We start from the raw sequence: 23743 nt of genomic DNA on the forward strand, positions 1-23743 counted from the left end.
ATGGGGCGCCTGGGTGGCTCGGTCAGTTAAGCGGCCGACTTCGGCTCAGGTCATGATCTCACGGTCCGTGAGTTCGAGCCCCGCGTCGGGCTCTGTGCTGACGGCTCAGAGCCTGGAGCCTGTTTCAAATTCTGTGTCTCCCTCTCTCTGACCCTCCCCCGTTCATGCTCTGTCTCTCTCTGTCTCAAAAATAAATAAACGTTAAAAAAAAAATAAAAAAAAAAAAAGAATTGTGGTTCCTGATTGGGAGAGCTGCCTGAAATATTAGGTGTCTATCTGCCTCCTTTTCCTGCTGTGTTTCTATTTTATTACCATCATTTTTATTTCTGCCTCTTGAACCACATCATGGTTTTTCCAGTTCTGATGCAATAGTGTCACTTGAATAGCATTTGACTGTTGTAGATCTACTAAGTAGAGGGTCATTTAGTTAAACTGATTATTTGTGACTGGTGATTTTATTATCTCTCTTTAGAGCTCTATTTGAATGATGCTCTCAGAGGATCATTCTTGGATTCAAGGTCATGATGGACCACATGGATCAGACCTTAATTAGGAGAAGGAATAAAAAAAATGGACACATACTTATTAAGCACCTGCTGTGTGCCAGATGACATGTTAGGTACCTTCACAGCAGATTTTTCTTCACAAACAGCAACTGAATGATCTTCATTATTTTACACATTTGTTCTCTTTATTTATTCATGCCTTCCTTTGGTCCTTGGAATTCTTAACAGCAAACAGAGCTTCCAGAAATACATTGGATGATATGACACATCTTTTAATCCACCTGGGTGCTATTTTTACTTAAAATAAATGTCATTTCCATTATGTGAAGTGAACTAAATTTTATTTCAATCCCTCTCCTTGGGAATGAGTGTCTCATAGCAGGGATCCAGATTTACAAGGTGCAGATTGACGGAAACCTCAGACTGACTTTACACCCTCTTATTTGTGGAGTGAAGTCAGCGTCCTCACTCCAGCTGCACACTACACTGCCTTCTTCTGGTGTGATGGTCATCGAATGTGCTAAAACAAATGTGGAGCACATTTCATGTGAAAGAACTCAGAGCTGCTGTAGTTAACCTTCTGCTCTGACAGGATATGGTGGGACAAAAAAATCAAAAGCGGGGCCTTGTCACTGCAGATCACAGTGGGTGTCAGGCAAGGTGCTGGGGTCTTTGCCAAAATTATCTCAAATAGAGGCGCCCGGATGGCTCAGTTGGTTGAGCATCCAACTTCAGCTCAGGTCGTGATCTCACAGTTTGTGAGTTCAAGCCCCACATCAGGCTTGCTGTTGTCAGCCTGTCAGTGCAGACCCCACTTCAGATCCTCTGTCCCCCTCTCTCTGCCCCTCCCCCTGCTTGTGCCCTCCCCAAAACTAAATATTTTTTAAAAATATATAAATTATCTCAAACACTCACTTCAACTCTGACACAGAAGAATCCACTCTATTTTATGGGCTAGGAAACTAAGAGTTAAGGTTAACCGATCACCCTAAGGCCTTAGGGCTCAGCAGTCCTAACACTGGGGTACCCAGCAGCCCCCTCCCCAAACACCCACAGGCTCTTTCCACTGTTGGTGTAATGGTGTTATCACTGTGAACAGGCAAGAGGAGCCGTGCGGTGGCCTTGGTGCCTACAAGGGACGATTGGAGAATGCTGGTGTCATCTTTGTTATTTGTGTCTGGACAGACTAAGGCCCTGCCCCGCCTGTCCCTTTAGCAAACCAGTTTTGCATCTATCATCTGTGAACCCATTAAATATTTAGCTGATGCTATCTTTGAAGGTAATTGATTCCTTACCCTATCAGGCACCAAGTGTTGTCGTTCTTACTTTTATTTGTCCTGAGTGTGCTTCCTTCAATCAATCTAGGATCTGGAGAACTAGACTGAGGTTACCCTATCCACTGTCTTTATCATTTCAGAGATGTGGGTTGTTGAATTATTGAAATGTCTGTGTTAGACCAAAAAAAAAAAAAAAAGTAATCATCTGGACATTTATCACAATTAAGCTTCAGTTACTAATATTATTATTCAGGCAGTGACAGATGGATTCTAGTAACCTCCAGACCTCCACCTACTTAATTGGTCCCAGAATTATAAAGGACTACTCATATTTCTGCAGCCTACATGATAGACTTGGAAGAAGAAATCTAGCATTTCAGTCTAGGCTCAATGAAAACTATTATAGGCTTAGCATCCAGAAATTAAATGATGTTAGGTGAATAGAGAAAATAAGTCAGGCTTTGGGTAAGTAAAAATCTGAATTGACATTGGAAAAGTGAGCACAGGTACTCAAGAGTATAATTTTCCCAGCTTCATGTTCTCATGACCATCAACACCAACAACAGCATAGGTAGCTCGGAGAGTATAAAGGCTTACACAGATTCTCAAGTAGGACTCTATTACAAATGCAGAAGCATGCCTGCTGTTTGTGGTGTTTCCGTGCCGAAGCCTTTCTGCATTTGTATATATATGTGTGCTTGCCAGTTTAGAGAGCTGCTGTGTGCTTGGACCCGTATGGAACATGCAGGATCACTTTTATTTGACATGAAAGAGCTCTCCCCCTCTGCAGTCGCATCACTAGGACCTGGAAAATGAGACTCTAGCTCCCGTGCCCGTCCTCCTTAGGGGTGATGGATGGACACCCTTAGAACGAGACATCATTGACTCACCAGCAACAAAGCTCCACTTTCCTGAGTGCCTCCGAAGAGAGAAGTGTTGTTGTAAAACCTGCTTCCCCCTTTTTCTGCCAAGTGCAGGCCAGTTGAAGGAGCAGCAAGGAGCAGCAATTGTTGATGGAGACGGCGTTTACAGGCTGAGCCTTTCTGCTGCTTCCTCTGCCGCGGCAGTGGGGAGGATCGGGTCTTCCCTGACAGCGTCTGAGGGGAGCATTCGCGGAGGACGTGAATGAGGAAGGAAAGAAAAGACTCAGCATTCTAGGGCAAGGAGAGGCTTGTGGCCACATGGTATGTTTTGGAGAACACGTGACTAAATTGCTAAGGTGACCAGAGGCCCCGGTGTAAAGTGACAGACTCAGTCTCAAGCAGGACATTCATCATCTCTAAATTCGGGAGAACGCCTACTCTTCAATCTTCCTGTCACCAAGTTTGAACTTCAGGATCTGAGGCTGCCCAGAGGCCATAGATCAATCTCCTTGCCCGCCACCTCGGCAGTGTCTGGAAGGCCACTATTTTCAAGATGGCGAAGGCTGCAAAAGTGTAGCGTCTCTCTGCCACACCAGATCCATAGATCAAGTGGCAGGAACCAGTGGAGTAAAAACATAGCTAGAGAGATGCTGCAGCCTAGGAAATGAGTGCAAAGCTGTTCCCTGGAAGATCAGTCGGGACATAGATGCTTCACACCTTTGCCTTGCAAAACCTTAGGAAAGGGGCACGGGCTATAAATAAGAAATTTATAGGGAAGGGGTGTTGGGTGGCTCAGCTGGTTAAGCGAACGACTTGAGCTCAGGTCGTGATCTCACGTTCATGAGTTCGAGCCCTGCATTAGGCTTTCTTTTGTCTGCACAGAGCCAGCTTCGGATCCTCGGTCCCCCTCTCTCTGCCCCTCTACCACTTGCACTCTCCCAAAAATAAAGAAAAAGTAAAAAAAGAAAAAAATTTACAGGGAAACAATACCTATGGCTAAAACTACAAGCCACACTAGTGACGTGTGCGTGTTCATGTGTCTTGTGGTTGCCGTCTCCCTGTGGCCCAGCACCGTATTTGGAACACAATGGGTACTCCATAGATTGCTGGTGAATACATGGACGGTTTCTGATTCTGGGTGGTTAGGGGCCTTTGCAGACTCTCTCCACCCTGAAATCCTTATTCTAACTGGCAGTGGATTGGGGTTAAAATATAAATGTATCACCATACATTAAAAAAATACCACAAGTGAAGGATTTGTGATTTTAACCTGATATTTGTGAATTGCTTTAATCATGCAGACATACAACTGGAAATTTCTCAATGAGGACCATTCTTAGAAGAAAGGGGAACTTGGTAAAGTTCTTCTGAAAAAGAGGTTTTAAAAGCCAAAACCAGGGGCGCCTGGGTGGCTCAGTCGGTTGAGCGTCCGACTTCAGCTCGGGTCATGATCTCACAGTCTGTGAGTTCGAGCCCCGCGTCGGGCTCTCTGCTGACAGCTCAGAGCCCGGAGCCTGTTTCAGATTCCGTGTCTCCCTCTCTCTCTGACCCTCCTCCATTCATGCTCTCTCTCTGTCTCAGAAATAAATAAACATTAAAAAAAATTTTTTTAAAAAAAGCCAAAACCAGAAGGAAATCTCCTAAAGTATCAAGTCAGGAGAGAAAACTCAGATAAATGTTTTGGTAGAAAGATTGGAAAAAAAATCTAAGGCCAAATAATACAATCAGTAGGGTAGACAACTTAATGTAGACAACTTAATGACAAATTAAAAGAATAATAAGACACCATTTTATTTAATTGCCAAATGTTTTTAAAAATGCGTGTAATATTTATTCTCTTGTGTCCAGAATGGAGGGAATCAGGAGCACCACTGACAGAAAGACAAACTGAATCAAGTTTCTGGGGGAGAAATTTGCTGATGTATCAAAACCCTTCAACCAGCAAATATACTGTTCAGGGATTCATGCTAAGAAAATTCCAGATACGTAACCAGGATTATGTTCATTTTTGGTATTTAGACCATTGTTTATTGTTGTGGAAAGATGGATACAACTTCAAGTTCACCAGCAGGACTGTTTTGATGAATCCTCTGCCACTACTGAAACCCTTAGGTGTAGAAAAAACATCTGATGATACAGGATATATTGACTGGATGATGTTGCACAACAGGATATACATTATAAATACAGCTATTCAAAAATCTACACACATGAGTGTTAACTCTAGTATTTGTATGCTGGTGGCATTATGGCTGGATGCCTGGGTTTTCCCAAATGTTCTATATACTCAGAAGACAGTTTTTGGTTTTGTTCTTTTGTATGTTGGGGGAGGGGCAGATGCTAAGGGTTTACCTTGGGACCCCATGGGGTTCAGGAAGGTTGGCCAGCCCTACCTGTGTCATCAAAGAATGAGACTTACAGGAGTGTCCCAAACTACAGAGGAAGGAGTAGTCGTTTCGTTTCGTGCTTTAAATAGGTTTCCTCCTTGTCATTTTGAGTGGGGGGGAAAATAAAAAAGCTTCCAGACCAAGTGCTTCTAAGGTCTTATTCTAATCCCCTTTCAAAAACTTTTCATTTCATCTTTAGCTGAGAGCCTGGGGACAAAGCAGTTCTACTTAATATGGAAAAGCTGAGATTCACATGGAACCTGCCACTGCCCAAGCGAAAGAACTATATTTCTGGCGGTGATTTGAAGTCTTTTAACTTTTTCCCGTCTGCTGAGTGGGGGAGCGACACCATGACCCAGGGAAACCATGTATGCTAAGAAGGCAGCAGATTACAGTAGGGGGAGTAGCTGAACTGCCATCATGGCAGACGCAAGGTGCACGGGGCCCCCAGAGCCCACAACCCAGGGCTTCAAACGCTCCTGTCAATAAAATTCATTTCAATTTCTAGCCTCATTGTACTACATGCAAGACTGGCCTTAGAAGCCTTTTACAATTTATGTTTCCCCCTTATTTTGTTAACAAGTAAATCATCACTACTTAGTCTCAGAAGTTTAGTGCCCTCTCTGTATATTTTTGCATCTCCATTTTTAGCCAAGAGAGCAGGCTACTGCTCACATATTGGTACGAGGAAAGATATTGGCCTTCTAGGAAACCCTATTTACGCACTCTTAATATATATGCTAAATTCACTATAAAAGTAAATTTGGGGGAAAAATAGGTAATTTTACTACATACTCTGTGGGTTTAATGAAGGAGCCTTTTAATAATCATACAAGTCATACAGCTTACAAGTCCTTTTTCAAGGGGTATCTTCATTTTGTGCTTTAACAGTGAAATTCCTTAATTTTACTCAACACAGACACAGTTGGATCAAAATTATGTTTTACTTTTTTTTAACATTTATTTATTTCTGAGAGTGTGAGTGGGGGAGGGTCAGAGAGAGAGGGAGACACAGAATCAGAAGCAGGCTCCAGGCTCTGAGCTGTCAGCACCAGAGTTTGATGCAGGGCTCGAACTCATGGACTGCCGATTGGTGACCTGAGTCAAAGTTGGACGTTCAACCGACTGAGCCACCCAGGTGCCCCACGTTTTACTTTTTTTTTTTAGTTAAAAACAACAACAATTTACATCTCAAAGTGAGAAATTTTACCAGATCTAGAGGATCTCCATGGATCAAATGCTAGGTAGAACCTTCATGTTGTGCATATCAAGTGTGATTACTAACCATTAGGAAAAATTTTGATAAGATCCCTTCCAGAAAATAAATCCAGCCCAAGTCCAAACACTGGTTAAAATAGCCTGCAGAGCAATAAGCAAATAAGCACGTCTTCTTATTTTTATTTTTTATATTTTATGTTTATTTATTTATTTTGAGAGAGAGAGAGAGAGAGAGAGGCAGAGAAGGGCAGAGAGAGAGGATCCAAGCAGGCTCCACACTGTCAGCACACAGCCTGATGTGGGGCTCGAACTCACGAACCATGAGACCACGACTGGAGACGAAATCAAGAGTCAGCTGTTCAACTGATGAGCCACTCAGGTGCCCCAAGCAAGGCTTTTTAATCGTGAGTAGTGCCAGGCTTGTTGATTATAGCCTTAGTTATGCGTGAAAGGATTGAGGCATACTTAGCCCGTTTCGCGAGAAGAAGTTTATCTTATATTGTGAGATGCTGCCAAAGTCATCTCGCTGGTGCTTGAATCAGAAAATGGACTAGACCAGTATTCTCAAACCTTTGTTTTTTCTTTTCCTGAGGGACGGAAGACCTCCTCTTTAGTCACCGAGCAGAGGAGATTTAAGCTCTTAAAGCATCTTGTGAAATGAGTTTCTCCACCTCACAGGGTTATCACAGCTATTACAAAGCATTGTTTAAATTTGAATACTAATGGTGATTCGCCAACAAGAACATAGGAACAAGAATTAAAGTCGCCATGAGCTAAGGATGCCAGGGGATCTTTCCCTTCACTTCCCCATGGCCTTGAGCAGTTCCTTCCTCTTTTTGCTCTGCGATGTACTTTCTCACCACCCAACTGCCATCTTGACCTTCTACCTGGACTGTGACATCAGAACCCAGATGGATCCGAACACAGCACCGCTATCACTCTCCGGTTCTGTTGACCTTACAGCCCTTACGATGAACCCCCCAATTGCCCTATGTTTTATTTCTGTGATGGTTTACCATCTGTCCCCTGGTAGGACAAAAATCCCCCAAGAGCTGGGGCTTTGCCGGCCAAGTCTGTGGTGCAGTGCACAGCGTCCAGAATCAGGGTTTGCTCAGGGGTAGCCCACCCCCCATGTGATCCTTCCCTAATTATGGTATAGAGTTTCCAGTTGTCCCTCCCTTTCTGAGAACCCGAAGTGGTTGCCCATTGCTCATTGTATCTAACCAGATCTTTTGTCAGAGCTCTCCTCCCGGGCCACTGGGCCACCTCTAGCCACCTCCTGCCATATGGCCATGAAGTCAGGGATTGCACTGTTTTACTGCTGTTGGAACAACGTATTTCCTTATGATTGTTCGCAAGCCTTTTCTGCCCAGCCAGAGTGAAAGCACGGCAAGTACACGGACTTTGTATTTGTTTGTTTTTCCTCTTGAGACGTCTTGCACATAAAATCCCTTAAACACAGTAGATATCAGCAAATGCCCATTGACCGATGGACTCGGACACAGCATTTCGGTTTATTTGTTTGTTTAGGGGAAAGAGGTCAAGAGGGCTCAGCCTCTAAAAGCATTTTTTGTTCGTAGTGCAGCCATGGTTTTGAAGCTCTCACAGCAATTGCCACCCACACACGAGGAAAAAGGATTTCTGTACATTTTTTTTTAAAAATCGGCTCTGCCGATTTCAATGCAGCACAGCTATATTTCATGCCAGTGGCACGTTGGAAATAAGGAGAAACAGCAGAGGCCCAGAAAACACCTCTGGCTCTTCCCCATTTCTGAATTCTCTATCTGTCCTGACATCTGGCAATAGAATATTACTCTGGCAGCAATTTTGTAAACAGAGCCTCAGAAGCAAGGTTGCGTTGCCAGCGGATTAACCCAGTCTCTGAAGTCTTTGTGTCTCACAGGGCACTAGGGTCACAGGGTTCTTGGAGCTGTTAAGGATCAAAGTTCACAAGAGGAGTCCGGTCACTACAGCTGTGTCTCCAGGCCAGATGGAAATTTCCTGAAGGGCTTGCTACAATGCAGATTACTGGGCCCTGCACCCACATTTTCTGATTCGGTAGTTCTAGGGTGGGGCTTTGTCATTTGCGTCTCCAACCCTTTTCCCCATGATGATGATGGTGCTGATGCAGGATTCTCACTTGGAGAGCCACTGCTGGGACAGATGGCCGAGCAGGGAGTCCCAGCTGATTGCAGGGTGGCTTGGGAAGATGGCGGATCTGCCAGTTGTGTCACTTGTAACTGGTGTTCCGGGGCAGCTCCAGGAAGGTGGAGCCCTGCCAGGCTCGGCTCTGTAAGGCACACCAGCCAGCCCTGATGTGGGGCAACATCCACACCCATCTGGAGGCAGACCAGGATCTGGGCAATGGAGATGACCGCTCTTTGTCATGGCCTTTTTAAGAAGGAACAGCGTCAGCTTGCCTTTTTAACTAGCCAGCCAATTGAGCCAAATTCTGTAAGAGCTTTGTGGGAGACCCTTCCTTTGATGAACACAGACTGTCATTACTGACCAAACCTCATCGATTTTTTAAGTGAAAAAATATTTTTTTTGTTCTTATTAAAAAGTGAGACATATTCACTGAATGAAATTGATGAAATACAGATAAACAAGCAATGAGTCAGCGAAGAAAGGTGCATCATCCCATCACCAAGAAAAGGCCACAGGACATTTGAGATATTTCAAATCATTCTAAAGGTTAGGAAGACAACAGGATTGCTCCTATTGAGTCTTCTAGTCTTGCAATTCTCTGATTCAAATTATCTTTGCCTTTTGTTATCTGCTACATTGGATTTTGTGTTACCATTGGCAACCTCTTAATATCAGTGAATGACAGGTCCCAGAGCTGCTCCAGTTCCAAGAAAGCAAAACCATAAAAACAGCTAATGTGTGTATTTTCATAATAGGGACCCAGTAATGTGAGCTGAGCAGATGCACAGCTCCTTGTAACTGTGCCATTAAAGCCTTCAGCCACATTAAGGACTAGGAATGTTATCATCGGTGGTTATTAAGGGTTCTGTGAAGGAATGGCAAAAAAAATAATAATAATAATAATGATAATAATAACGTTAGGCGCTAAAAATGTCGTATTCGAAAGACATGTGGGCACTTGGAAGTTTAGTCTGCTGTGGGGATTTACCAAACCTGCAAACCCCAATTTCAAACATGGAAACTCTGATAGTGTCTTTGGGGTCATAGCCAGAAAGCATCGGGCATCTGTACTAGGAGTGATAGCTGACGTGCCCACCCGTCTGCGTTCTTTCATAATGCACTCATTTATCTGTGTGTTTCTGGGAGAAATATTCCTTATGTGTGAGGCAAATGAGAAGATTGCCTTTTTTTTCCTCTTCTCTGTGTGTAAGGTCTTACAGTGCCTTGAGTTTTGGCTTTTAAAAAGGAAAGAACAGGCACTCCTCCACTACAAAAGTGTTACAGCGATGGCTGATCTCTCTTTCTCCCTTTCTGCTCAGTGTCTGTGACTCACCGTGGCCACAGTTACTGTCACCACTGCAATAGCAGATCTCAAAATATCCGACTCCAGTCAAGCCACAGATGGATCATTGCACCATAAACCCGGTGCCTCTTGCCAAGGGCAGCATGAATGTGAATAAATGAGTGTGAGCAGGATAGTGATGGACAGTGAAGGGGAATAGTTGAAGAAATGGGTCAGCTCGGCCTGGAGAGGAGCAGATAAGGTGGAAGAGTGGGAGAACCTGTGATATGTGTCTCTAGATAGTTGAAGCCTTATCCGGAGAAGGAAGGGGTAGAAATCTGCTGTGTTGTTTCTTACAGAAGAACTTGGATTCATATGGAAGTAAATTTAATAAGCAACTGATTTATATTCAAAATTAGAACAAATCTTAGAGTTGGTACTACTGGAAAATGGATTGGGTCTTCTAGGGACATCACAAGCTCCCAGTCAGTGGAAGGTTTTTGAGTCTGAATGGACACATTTCAGAAATGTCATTTGATGGCTTCCAACCTGGATGGAAAGTTGTCACTGATGTTCTTCAACTATTATTAAGAGCTAAGACTTTATGCTATAGGATTAGTACAACACCATTTTAACGAAGCTTCCTACCCTCATTCATCCAATTGCTCCTATTGTTTCTGTTAGAATAACCTATTCACCGATGACTGAATGTTCACAATTATTTTAAGTATCAGTGATGACTCTGCACTGCTGGTCAGGTGAAGTCCATCTACCTGAGGCTCTCATTTGAAACATACTGCCAACGCTTGGCTCACTTTCGACACCTAGTCTCTGTTACCACATCCAACCTGTTACCTCTCCCCACAACGTCTGCCTTCCTTTCTACAAACCTAAAATTGTTAATCATCGGGTAGAACTCATACTCCCAAGGAAGTTAGACCCCTTTTCTTTTCCACATGTTCTGACTCCTCTCCTTTGTTCTCTTCGTGTATAGACATAGATATTAGAAGATAGAAATAGATGGAGGCAGACAAAGGAACAGAGGGAGACAGATGATTTGACTTCCTTCCCTGTGTCTGTTTTTAAAACATGTCCCAGGGGTGCCTGGATGGCTCAGTAGGTTAAGCATCCGACTTCAGCTTGGGTCATGATCTCAGGGCTCTGTGAGTTCCAGCCCTGCATCGGGCTCTGTGCTGATGGCTCAGAGCCTGGAGCTGCTTCGAATTCTGTGTCTCCCTCTTTCTCTCTCTGTCCCTCCCCTGCTCACACTCTTGTCTCTCTCTCAAAAATAAATAAACATTAAAGGAAATTTAAAACATGTCCCAGAAGATAGGTTTTTCAATTTCTTATTTTGTTTGTCTTTTAGACATTTCATTGGAAATTGGAAATATTCTTTCCCCCTGTCTGTTGCTGAATGAAATAAATGTCTTCTTAGAAAGAAAGGAAAGGAAATAAAAGGAGAGGATAGGAAACATCTTTGTAACAATGGAAAGCAAGAAAATATCCTATTTTATTCTCCGATTTACGTGGATTGAGCCAGGTTGTCAGCAGCTAGCTTTGGCCTGTTGGCACACCTGCCTGGAATGGTTACATAGAAGTGGAATATAACTAGAGCTATAACAGAAGTCTGGATGATACATTGTTCTCAGCATGTTTAAATTCTTGTAGAATGGTGAACTGTCTCACACTCATATGCACACACACATGCACACACACCCCACACACCTATATACTTAGCTTAACTCAGAGGATATCAAGCATAAGAAGCAAAGACGCATAGCTACTATTTTATTTTTGAGGGTGAGATAAGACTACCTAAGGTGGGGTTTTTTTTGCTTTTCTTTACTTTTTGTGGGTTTTTGTTTTGTGTGTGTGTGTGTGTTTGTTTTTGTTTTCGTTCATTTTTTGTGTGTTTTTTTGTTTTTTGTTTTTTTAGAATGAAGGAATTGAACAATTGATCAAATTCCATGGGGAATTATTTCCTTTCTTTCTTGCAGGTGTTTAGATTCAAATTATCTGATTGCATGTTATCTTTAGTTGTAAAATATTTGCAAGCAAATACTCTGAACTGGGTTGTGCTTAATCATGGAGCTGTTTAATTAGGAGCCCACCCAGAAGGCTGATTGAAATCTAATAAGTCTCCACCAAGTATTGACTGCTTAGTAAGAGCAACAATTTTATTTAGAAGGAATAATATTTCTAATATAGTTGCTACAGAATTATTTATTTATATTGCACTGTATTCCAAAGATGTTAAAAATACCTTGGTAATTTTTGTCTTATAGGGTGATTTTTTTAATCCATCCCTAAGCATTATTTTCGATGTTTTACATACAGAATTCTTGTAAAAGACTTAATACTTAATGCATGGAAATCCTGAGATTATTTTAGGAGAAGGATTTGTATGTAATGGAGCCAGGAAATCAAATACAATAAATTAAAAGAAATAACAGGAGAAATGTTTGGCTTCTTGAGTTAAAGATTTTATAGTCTTTGCTCCTAATTCAAACTATTGAGTCTCGTGGTTTGTCTTGTGATTTAATATTAATTAAACTAAATACGTGCCTTATTGACCCACAATTTTCCTTTTAAAATGTAGCATTTGTAGGGGCGCCTGGGTGGTTCAGTTGGTTGAGCATCTGGTTTCGACTCGGGTCATGATCTCGCATTTTAGGCGTTCGAGCCCCGTGTCGGGCTCTGTGCTGATAGCTCGGAGCCTGGAGCCTGCCTCAGATTCTGTGTCTCCCTCTCTCTCTCCCCCTTCCCCGCGCATGCTCTGTCTCTTTCTGTCTCTCAAAAATGAATAAACATTAAAAAAAATTAAAATGTAGCGTCTATATACTCAGGGCAAAGATTAGCATTTTACCCCTAGAGCTTAATTTAGCATCACAGTTTCCACTTAGAGCATTTGCTCACATCTTGGTACATTACAAAGTAAGTATTCTGAGAGAGGAAAAAAAGAATATTTACGTACACTTTTTTTCTGGGGAAAAAAAAACAAGCTTCCATGTACAATTATTTAAAATTAATTAAAATAATTAATTTATTCTAGCCAATTCACATGAGAGCAGAAATCACGATATATCCTGACTGATAACTTAAATGGCAGTTATTTTTATTTAAAAACAGTTAAAACTATATCTCCAGTTTGAGTGAGACACTTTTAACTAATCTCAGAAAAGCAGCATATACTCAGTGCAATTATAGCAGAGATCACCTTCTCCAAGAGTATGTTGATTACTATTTTATTTTTAAAACATATTATTCTCAGAACATTGTTTTATAAATGCCACTTTATACCTGCCTCGGCCTTCGGAACTGAGATGTGAATAGTGTAGCCACTAGTCCACTGTGGGTACTTAAATTTAAATGTGAATTCGTTAAAATGAAATGGAACTTAAATTTCACACTTCACGTGATCAGTAGCCACACGTGGCTAGTGGCTGTCCTGATGGACAGAACAGATAGGCAACATTTCCGTCATCGCTAAAAGTTCTTTTGGAAACCATAGCTTTATATTGCTTACTTTCTTGAGGGCAGAGACTGGGCTCATGTGCCATTGCCAGTCTCAGCGCTGCACCTGGCCTGTCCAGCAGGCAGCATCATTTATAGCTGGGGGGACTCTGTAGACCAACTCCAATACTTATAACCAACCTTATACATCATTCTGAGGCTCAATTTCTCTTTTATAATGAAACTAATATCGGCTAGCAAAGTTCTTTTTTTTAATTTTTTATGTTTATTTTTGAGAGAGAGCAAGTAGGGGAGGGGCAGAGACAGAGGGGGGCAGAGGAGCCAAAGCAGGCTCTGTGCTGACAGTGAGAGTCTGACGTGGGGCTCGAACTCCTGAATGGTGAGATCGTGACCTGAGCCAAAGTCTTGACACTCAACCAACTGAGCCGCCCAGGAGCCCCCAACAAAGTTGTTCTGTGGTTAAATGAGATAATCCATTGCTTCAAATCTAAAACAGGAAGAGCTATTTATATAATAGCTATTATTGTTGTGACAATTGTTTTGTTGTTTGTCAGTTGAAAGAACGGTTAAATGATGGATGTTCTTGGTACAGCTTCAGTAGTCCAGAAATATCTCCTCCATCCACACAGACTCCTCCAATTTTCTATTACTTTTCTCTTTTTTATTCTAAAAATAAATATTTATAAACCTATGTAATTGTGACAGAAATGAAATGAAAAATTGTATTATTTTGGATATTTTGAATATTTTAACTCATTTTAAAGCTATGTAATTCCATAAAAAATATATAAAAATGCTGAGTATAAATTATAGAGCAAATGTCTCCTGTTCTATCATCAGACACAATCATTGTAAAAGCTGTTTTTTAAATTCATAAGCTTTTAAAATCATAGCTCGTGCATTGTTCTATGCACAATTTCACATTCTGTTCCTTTCACTAAAACTTCCATTATTATAATTTTTTCTGTATTATTAGGAAGAGTCATATTTATAGCTAGAAACGCTTTTTATTACAAATGCTAGACACAATTCTAGACACTTTTAAAATATCATATCACTGAATGAAGACAAAATATTTCAAAAGTGAGATGTAAAATATTTACAGATTTATCTATTTTCTTATTTTTTAATATTTAGGTTATTTTTAGGTTTTCAGAGAACAGTGTTTTTTTTTAAAAGAGAGCCTCTAATCTGTAAATATAGGAACAAACATCTGACAGAGTCCTTTCTGATTTGTTATAAGTTTGAATCTAACAGGCAGCTTCTTTGCTGCGGTAAAACACAGCAGCAGCCAGTGACAAACGTGTGGATAATAAAGACTGATCCATTGTCATACTGCAGAATAATTAGATCACTGCAATTGAAACTCTGATTTCAAGAAAGAGAGAAAAAAAAAATTCATTAAAAGCCAAAACCATTTATAAATACAAAGCTGCAGCATATCACATATAAAATCTCTCTATTCTAATATTTCAGCGATAACTACTAAGAACTGTGAGGTTTTTATGCTAACTAAATTACTGCTGTTCAACGTGTGACATTTTAAAGCACCTGTTTAGTATATTTGTTATGTTGAAAATGTAAAAATAGCACTTTGATGTAGAGCATCTACAAGCCATCCATATGCCTGAGTGTCCATATGGTACTATAAATTTTAAAAAGCATTCCTCTCCTATTGGAGAAAGAGATTTTTCATTAACTCCCCAGAGACCCCTTATTTAGTGACTATTGTTCTTTTACCTTACCATACTGACGTTTCCTTAATGCACAATTATGATAAGCTGTATTGATTGTAGCAGCAACAACCTACTCAGAGTTAATCTCCATCTTTCTCTTATGACCGTACAGATTTATTAAGCCTAACCACTTTCCATTTTATTGCTAACATTAAAATATGTAAATGACAAGTAACCACTTTTCCAAGGGTTATTTTTTAAGTGGATGGCACAGCATCCCACTGGAAATTAATTGTAAAGTTGAAGTCAGTATTTTTAGACCTAAGCTATCCATTATTCCTCTATATCTACCAAACACATACACAAGACTAACAAGTAGACATGAGAAATTAAATGGCTTGTGAGAAATATATGATAACCGTGGTTTGGAAAATGAAAATTTCTGCAATTTTTTTCAGTATAACTTTTCCGCAGATATTGTTTCTTGTCTTTCCTAATTATTGTGAAGTAACATTTAACACCATTCTCTCTCGGCTGTTTTAGTATTTCTTTAAAGTATAAGAATAGAATAAAAGAGCCACCTGGAATACTACAGGCATAGATTAGAATGCCCCCTTTCTGTCTTGTGTTTTTCGTTTGTTGATTTCTTCCTGTGTGCCAATCCAGTGCTAGAACAGGTAAATAAGACACCATCGTGGCAGCCAAGAAGCAGACGGCAGCTCAACAAAGCTCCACTGTGTGTCGGAGAAGCACCTTGAAAGGAGTGAACCCAGGGTGTCATGGAAACACCTTGGGCATGTGACCCCTCTGAAGCCAGTGCCAAGGCCAGTGACCCCAAAGGGGTGACTCCTGAACTCAGTCTTGAAACAAGAGTAGGATCCTGCATGGGCAGAGGTAAGGAGGTGAGAGAGGCCACAAAGGTGCAAATCAGTCCACTGGCTGAAGGCCAGAGAATGAGGGTCATGTAGAGAGACAGCGGTAGAAAGGAACTGGCCCAGGCCAGCAAACTTAGAATGATAGCCAGGTGAATTTGGGTTCTATCCTCTGGCCTCTGAGAAGGCTTCAGAATGTGTGCAGAGGTGACTTCATTTACTGATCTGATTTGCAGGGTAAGAAAGCAATCTGGAGAATGGCCACGAGATGCATGGTGACTGTTGGTCCTTCTTCCCTACTGAAATCTGTCTTCAGTGTCCATCCCAGTGAAACTATGCCCTGGGCCAGGAAACTGATTAAAATTCAGAAACTGAAGACTCGTAAACCTGGGAGTTTTAATGCTGTGAAGCAAAGACTGAGTAAGGGTGATTATGCTACCTACGATGACAGACCCAGGTAGCTTCTTTAGAGGAAAAAGGTCCTTCCTGACAATTCAAATGATCCCATAAAAGCCATTTTATCATCCAATAAATGATGAATGCATTAAGAAATAGTGATTACAATTGGTTAGACTTTTGGGTAGAATTGAGGATGTGAAGGCAAAGAGGAAGAAGAAAGTGTGCCACACACTTACAGAAGGTTGGGAATCCATATTATCTAGTTTCTAGTATATAGGGTAGACAGGGCAGCTATAGGAGGTAAGGCTCACAAGAATGGTTGGTCCCATCCCAGTGAGGGCACAGGGGACGTATAATCTGGTGAAGAGCCAGTGAAGAGTTTTAAGCAGAGTAATGACATGATTAAGAGCTGTGAATTAGAACTTTGAGACTGGAAATGGAGTAGAAACTTGGGAGGCACAATGCCATGGGGCGAACACCAGCATGGCAGGGGTAGAAATGCAGAGGAAAAGAGAACAGGAGAGAAGACGCATTTGTAGCATCTAAACTTACTCTTGGCAAGGTAAGAGTTAGGGAAAGCTACTTTGCTGGAATTTTGCTTCTATTTAGTGCAAACTGTAAAGCAAGTACTCTTATTTTCCATTTTACAGATTAGAAAATTGGAGAGACAGAGAACTATTATGCATTGAATACCTACCATTTATTACTAAAAATTTTAAATTCTTAGCTCTTTAATCTACACAGTAAACCCTTGAGGCTGAAGCTGGAGCCCCTTACACACGGTAGAGGATCTGGGGTTCAGATGGGTTCAGTTGCCACACAGTACATTCAACTTTAAAGCCCACAGTCCCTGATGCTTAGTGGATTTCACCTTTTGCTGCACATCAGCATTCCTTGGGAAGCTTTTAAGAAATGCCAAAGCCTGCATCCAACCCGAACCAATTAAATCAAGAATGTTTGGAATGGACCCCAGGCTTCAACATTTTTTTAAGTCCCCTGTTGATTCTTAAGCACGTCCAAGACTGCAAAACTCCGCACGACTGAGAGACCTGAGTGATCCTCTCAAGACAGGAGCCCCCCCAACCAGCCCTGATTCATGAAAGATACATTCCAAGACTCCCAGTTGATGTCTGAAACCACAGATAGTACCGAGCCCTATGTGCACCATATTTTTTCCTATAAGCACATACCTTTATAAAATAGGCACAGTAAGAGATAAACAACAACAATAATAATAGAGAGCAATTGTAACAACATACTGTAATCAAGGTAATCTGACTGGTGTCTCTGTCCACACACAGCACCTTACCGTACTTTACTCTCCTTTCTTCTTGTGATGATGTGAGATGATAAAATGCCCACATGATGAGAGGAGGTGAAGGGAATGACGTAAGCATTCTGATGTAGCATCAGGCTATTACTGACCTTCTGACTTACTGTCATCTGCTCCTGACCATGGTTGACTTTGGGTAACTCAAACTGTGGATAGGACTGTAACTGGATGGGTGTGAGGTATGATGGAGAAGGAGGAATCATAGATAATGCCAAAGTTTGTGGCTTGGGTGACGGAAACAATTATGTGGACCCAGAGGTGGAGTCAGGGAGGTGAGGCCAAAATAGCAGTCAAGAATGGTGGTACGGGCACCTTAACTTGGCGCACAGCCACGTAGATTCGGGCGGCTACTCACCAGTCAGTTACAGCCCAGGTGGGAGACTCCTGGGGATGTGCAGATTCTCCACTTATAGTTGGCGGTGAATACCTGAATGCCCCTGATTTAGGTGAGACCTGAGGACAAGATTTTAAAAAGGCTAGGGCGCCTGGGTGGTTCAGTTGGTTGAGTGTCTGATTTTTGATTGTGGCTCAGGTCATGATCCCAGGGTTATGGGAGACTGAGCCCCACCTCGAGCTCTGTGCTGGGTACACAGCCTGCTTGCAATCCTCCCTCCCACTCTCTCCCTCCCTCTCTCTCTCTCTCCCTCTCCCCCTCCACCCAGCTTGCATTCTCTCTCTCTCTAAAATAATAATAATGAAAAGATTTTTAAAAGGCCAAGAAAGGAATCCCAGGGTAACAAGCCTTACGAGTAAAGAAGAGAAAGCAGGAAAATTCATTTTCTTAGGGAGTGTTTACAATGGAAAGGTGAGATTTAAGTAGACAATAGAGGTAAACTGACTGAAGATGCCAGTGTGAGTAAAGGTAGGGATGAAATTAGCCTAGTGAGGGGAGAGGAGGACCAATCCAAGGTTGGTGGGGGGCGGGGGGGGGGGGAGGAATATCTGTATCTGATTCCTGGACAAAAGGTCCAAAGAGCTTCATTCCTACCACATATGTTTATTGAGTGTATATATACCGCATGTTAGGCAAATCACCAAACAAAAGACACAAAGATTCCAGCGGGTGCAGAGTGACGGTAAACATACAAATTAAGTAACTAGCATTGAGAGTGTCCCCTGCCAAGTGAGGAGGGAAAACAACGAATGAGGGCTTGAGAGCACTGGTGGAAGATCCACCACAGTGTTGAACAGAGTGGTACACAGAGATGTCACAATCTGTTCAGGCTGCAGTAACAAAAATGCCACAGACGGGGTAGCTTAACACAATCGGAATTCACTTCTCACAGTTCTAGATGCTGTAAGTCCAAGACCAGGGTGCTGGCAGATTCGGTGTCTGGCGGGGACCACTCTGGTTCATAGCCATCCACTCATCGTGTCCTCACGTGGCAGAAGGACCAGGTTGCTGTTCAGAGCCTCAGCCCCAGCCAACTCCACTCTACTTTCAACCTCTAAGATTTTGACTACTCTGTGTACCTCCTATAAATGGAATCATACAACATTTGTGACTGGCTTATTTCATTTAGGATAGTGTCCTCAGGTTGTATCCATGTTGTAGCAGGGTCAGAATTTTCATCCTTTTTGCAGCTGAATAATATTTCTTTGTATGTATATATCACATTTTGTTTATCAATTCATCTTTTGATGAACACTTGGGTTACTTTCACCTTACATTTGCTTTTGATATTCTAAAAATTTATCTTTTTCACTAATTCCGATAGAATTCCTATCCTCTCCTCTTTTAGTGACATTTTACTGTTACAGAATTTTTTTTATTTTCTTGTATGTCTGGCAATAAGACATTTGTACTTCTTTTTTAAGTTACCACAAAGAACTGCAAAATGAAATGTACGTTTATATTAAGGAGTGTAAGTTTAGATGAGTAGGTTATTCAGAAAAATAACGGAATAATTGCAATTAATTCTTGAAGTAACTTACAATTAAATACGTAAAAGAGTGTTAGCACCATTGATTTGGCACTATTTCCATGTCTGGTCTTAGTGTATGCAGCTTCTCAAAAATATGTTTCCCAGGGCGACTGGGTGGCTAAGCATCTGACTTTTGATTTCAGCTCAGTTTGTGAGATCGAGCCCTGCATCAGGCTCTGCACTGACAGCATGGGGCCAGCTTGGGATTCTCTCTCTTCTCTCTCGGCTCTTCCCTGCTCACACTCTCTCAAAACAAACAAACAAACAAACAAACAAACATTTAAAAAAATATATGTTTCCCACTGTTGACCACTTGAAGTTCCTGAATGACCCATATTTGAGTTTCCCATAGTTTCTTTGGAATACATTCCATTTGTGAATGAAGTTATGTCTGTTCTAGTAATATGTTTAAGAAATAGAATAAACAGGCCGATTTGAAATATATCTTAAAATGTTAACTTTTAAACTGATATGAAATACAAGTATATGCAGTAACCAATCACCATCATAATTACCTTTAGACAAAATTTAATATAGGTTTTGTGCATACAGATCACATTGGTCAATATTGTTCAATACACACCCCTAAATTTTTAGCTTACTATTGGAAATTGATTATGGCACTAAAGAGAATATACAGTTCAATGATTTATAATTTTATAATAGGTTAGGAAGAAAAAAGAAACTATAGAAGCTATAGCTGGAGGAGAAATGCTTCTTACAAATATTCTTTAGTTTATCTGAAAAGGTCATGCTTTAAACAAAATGTTTACCAGCAATCCACAGCCAAGATATTTATACATATAAATGTATATAAATGTATATATAAATATATATTAAATATATATAATATATATAAATACATATTAAATATATAATATATAATATACATATAAAGTATATATATAAATAGTATTTTATATATAATATTTATTTATATATATATTATATATATAATAGTAATAGTAATTTCATTTTCATGTTTCACTTTACTTATTCCAAGGATTCGGGCAGGGAACTAGAGGAAGTATAAAGACAAACACGTTTCAGCTGCCCACAAGTGGCAGGGAGGAACATAATGGAAGCACTGTTTGAAAATTGAAAAAGACAGTCATCTCTGCTTGAGACTGAGTAATGCTACTGTTAATCCACAGGCAGAACTCTTTCTTGCCCAGAGAACAAATTGAAGGAACAGTTAGAATATCAGGAAGAAGTTGCTGTGACACTTTTCTACTTTAGTTACGCCAGTTCCTAGCACCTTTCTTAACCATTTAGAGATCAATAGATACATTTATAAGAATGATGGATTTAGTAGGGGCGCCTGGGTGGCTCAGTCCGTTAAGCATCTGACTTCAGCCCAGGTCATGATCTCATGATTCATGGGTTCGAGCCCCGCTCTGGGCTCTGTGCTGACAACTCAGAGCCTGGAGCTGTTTCAGATTCTGTGTCTCCCTCTCTCTGCCCCTCCCCCACTCACACTCTATGTCTCTCTCTCAAAAATAAATAAACATTAAAAAATAATTTTTTAAAGAATGGTGGATTTGTAGATTTACATAATAAATCTCAAGAGATTTCCTCCTCAATTCTGTGAAAGGAAGGCTATTTCTTTTCGAAATGCCCCGTCCATACAGACAAACAAGATACCAAGCGGTAGCTACTGCATAATAACCATACGGCCAAACTCTATAGTTTGGAATGTTACCTTCTTTAGAATTTCTTTTGAGGGTCCCAGATTGGATCAGAGATCCATTTCATACCTCCCTGGCTAAGACACACTGATACCACGTTTAGAAAACTATGTAGTATATGGCAATTTCAATTTCATAATTTCCTTATACTAAGACACTACAGGGAAGCATTTCTTAGGAACAAAATGTCTTCTTGTGGCATAAATGCTCAATAAGAGAACTGATCACTTTTTGAATTTATTATATTATTCTCAAGGGCAGTAAATAAACATGGTTTTGTTTTTGGTTTTGCTTTGGCTTTAGTCAGAAGAATGTCCTTAACTTTTCTCCAGATAAATGGAGAAAGAGTGGACTCAGGAGACTCAGTCCCCGGTTCCTTGTATCAGGTCCCCAGTCAGCTCAGATCAAGGTAGTCTTATGCCCTAGAGGATTACTGACAGGTAAACAGGTAAGTAAAATTCAGTGGGGGCAAATGCTGGTAGGAAAAGTTTAGGGGATGATATGTCAGGGTCACTTAAGGAAAGCTTTGACAGGAGAATTACTCAGACTTTCTCAACAGAATGTTGTGCAACTGAGACTAAAGAATGTGTAAGAATCAGCCAGGAAAAAGAGGGTAAAAGAAAATTTCTGAAACAGAGAACTTCAAATAAGAAGACTGAAAGCCAAGGTGAAGTATGGTGCATTGAGGGACTTGAGAAGAGTTAATACAGCTGGGCATCATGGTGCGGGAAAGAGCTGCGGACATAAGCATGGGCTGAATCTGCACTGTAATTAACAAGGAAGATGGGGAAAATGTTTAAAAAAACATTGGGAATGTGGGGTTGTGGTGATGATAACAGCAATGATCCAAGAGCTCATAACGGCTCATGGATGGAAACCAAGGAAAATTAGAAAGACTCACGGCAGCAAACATCTCAGGCAAAGTAATATGCCCAATGAAAGCTTCTAAAGTTTTGCAAAGAATTCAAAATTATAGATAGTGGGGGAGAGGGAAAATTGAGGGATTATAGAACTCTGAAACAATTTTTTTAATGTTTATTCATTTATTTTGAGAGAGAGGGGGGACAGGGGAGGGGCAGAGAGAGAGGGGAAGAGGGAGAATCCAAAGCAGGCTCTGTGCTGTCAGTGGACAGCCTGGCACAGAGCTTGATCTCACGAACCGTTGAGATCATGACTCGAGCCAAAATCGAGAGTTGGATGCTTAACTGACTGAGCCACCCAGGCGCCCCTAACTCTGAAAAAAATTTATTGAGGTAACTGCATATACTGAAAGTGTGCAGTCTGGGAGCACCTGAGTGGCTCAGTCTGTTAGGCATCCGACTTCGGCTCAGGTCATGATCTTGCAGTTTGTGACTTTGAACCCCACATCAGGCTCTCTGTGGCAGTAAGGAGCCCACTTTGGATTCTTTGTCTCCTTCTCTCTGCCCCTGCCCTGCTCGTGCACTCACTCTCTCAAAAATAATTTAAACATTTAAAAAAATATAAAAAAGAAAGTGTTACAGTCTGATCATTTTTGGCATATGTGTGCTCCTTTGAAACAACCATCACAATCAAGATAATGACTGTCTCCATCTTCCCCTAAAAGTTCCTTCAGTGCCCTTTCGAATCCCCTCCTCCTACACTTTCCTCCCTTCCCACATCCGTAGGCAACGCTTACGCTTTTGTCAATGTAGATTTCTTCTACAATTTTATATAATGGAATAACAAGTGGTATATATTCTTTCTTGCCTAGCTTCTTACACTCAGCATAGATTGAGATATATGTTATTGAGATTATTAAGGTTCCCTATGTTGTAATATCTGTCAATAGTTCATTCCTTTCATTCTTCCCATTGTATAGATAGAACACGGTTTGTTATCCATTTACCTGTTGGCGGGCATTTGGGTCATTTCCCACTTGGGGCTATTAAAAATAAAACTACTGTAAGTAATTGTGTGCAAGTCTTTATGAATAGAAGCTTTAATTTCTATTGGGTAATTACTTAGGTTATATGGTAAATACATGTATAACTTTTTAAGTAACTGCCAAACTGTTTGCCAAAGTGAGTACATCATTTTACATTCCCATCAAAAGCATATGAGTATGCAATTCCTCCACATCTTTGCCAACATTTGGCAAATGGCCAGTGTTTTAAATTTTAGCTATTTCTGTAAGTGTGTGGCAATAATCACTGCATTTGCATTTTTTAATTTGCATTTCCCTAATGACTAATGACGGTGAGCATCTTTTCATGTGCTTATGTGACACCTTTATATCCTCCCTGGTAAAGTGTCCGTCCACATCTTTTGTCATTTTTTAGTTAGACTTTTATTATTGAGTTTTGAGAGTTATTTCTTTGTTCTGGTAACCAGTCATTTATCAGATTTATGAAAATATTTTCTCTCAGTGTGTGGCTCATCTTTTTAGTTTTCTAACAGTGTCTTTCAAAGAGAAAATGTTTTAATTTGGATGAAGTCCAATTTACCAATTTGTGCTTTTATTATGGATCATGCTTTTGGTGTCATAACTAAGAAATCTTTGCCTCATCCAAGATCACAAAGTCTTTCTCTTATTTCTTTTTTCTCTTAGAAGTTTTATAGATTGGGGTTTTATATTAATTTAGGTCTATTATCCACTTTGTGGTAATAGGCATGCATCAAAGTTTATTTGCATATGGATACAAATTAATTCCAGCACCATTTGTTGAAAAGACTA

General features: G+C 40.7%; 1 protein-coding gene and 1 long non-coding RNA gene across 3 annotated transcripts in view; both read left to right on the plus strand.

Moving 5' to 3' along the window:
• LOC128315760 (uncharacterized) overlaps nt 1-4253 on the plus strand; it is a 56484-nt gene extending 52231 nt beyond the window's left edge. The window contains exon 2 of the long non-coding RNA XR_008298841.1: nt 229-4253. This is a non-coding gene — a long non-coding RNA (uncharacterized LOC128315760). The remainder of the gene's footprint in view (nt 1-228) is intronic.
• Nucleotides 1-23743, plus strand: part of PRKN (parkin RBR E3 ubiquitin protein ligase) — a 1330206-nt gene that overhangs the window by 962255 nt on the left and 344208 nt on the right. The window lies entirely within an intron of this gene.

Source organism: Acinonyx jubatus, chromosome B2 (genome assembly GCF_027475565.1).
Source record: "Acinonyx jubatus isolate Ajub_Pintada_27869175 chromosome B2, VMU_Ajub_asm_v1.0, whole genome shotgun sequence".
Taxonomy (NCBI): Eukaryota; Metazoa; Chordata; class Mammalia; order Carnivora; family Felidae; genus Acinonyx; species Acinonyx jubatus.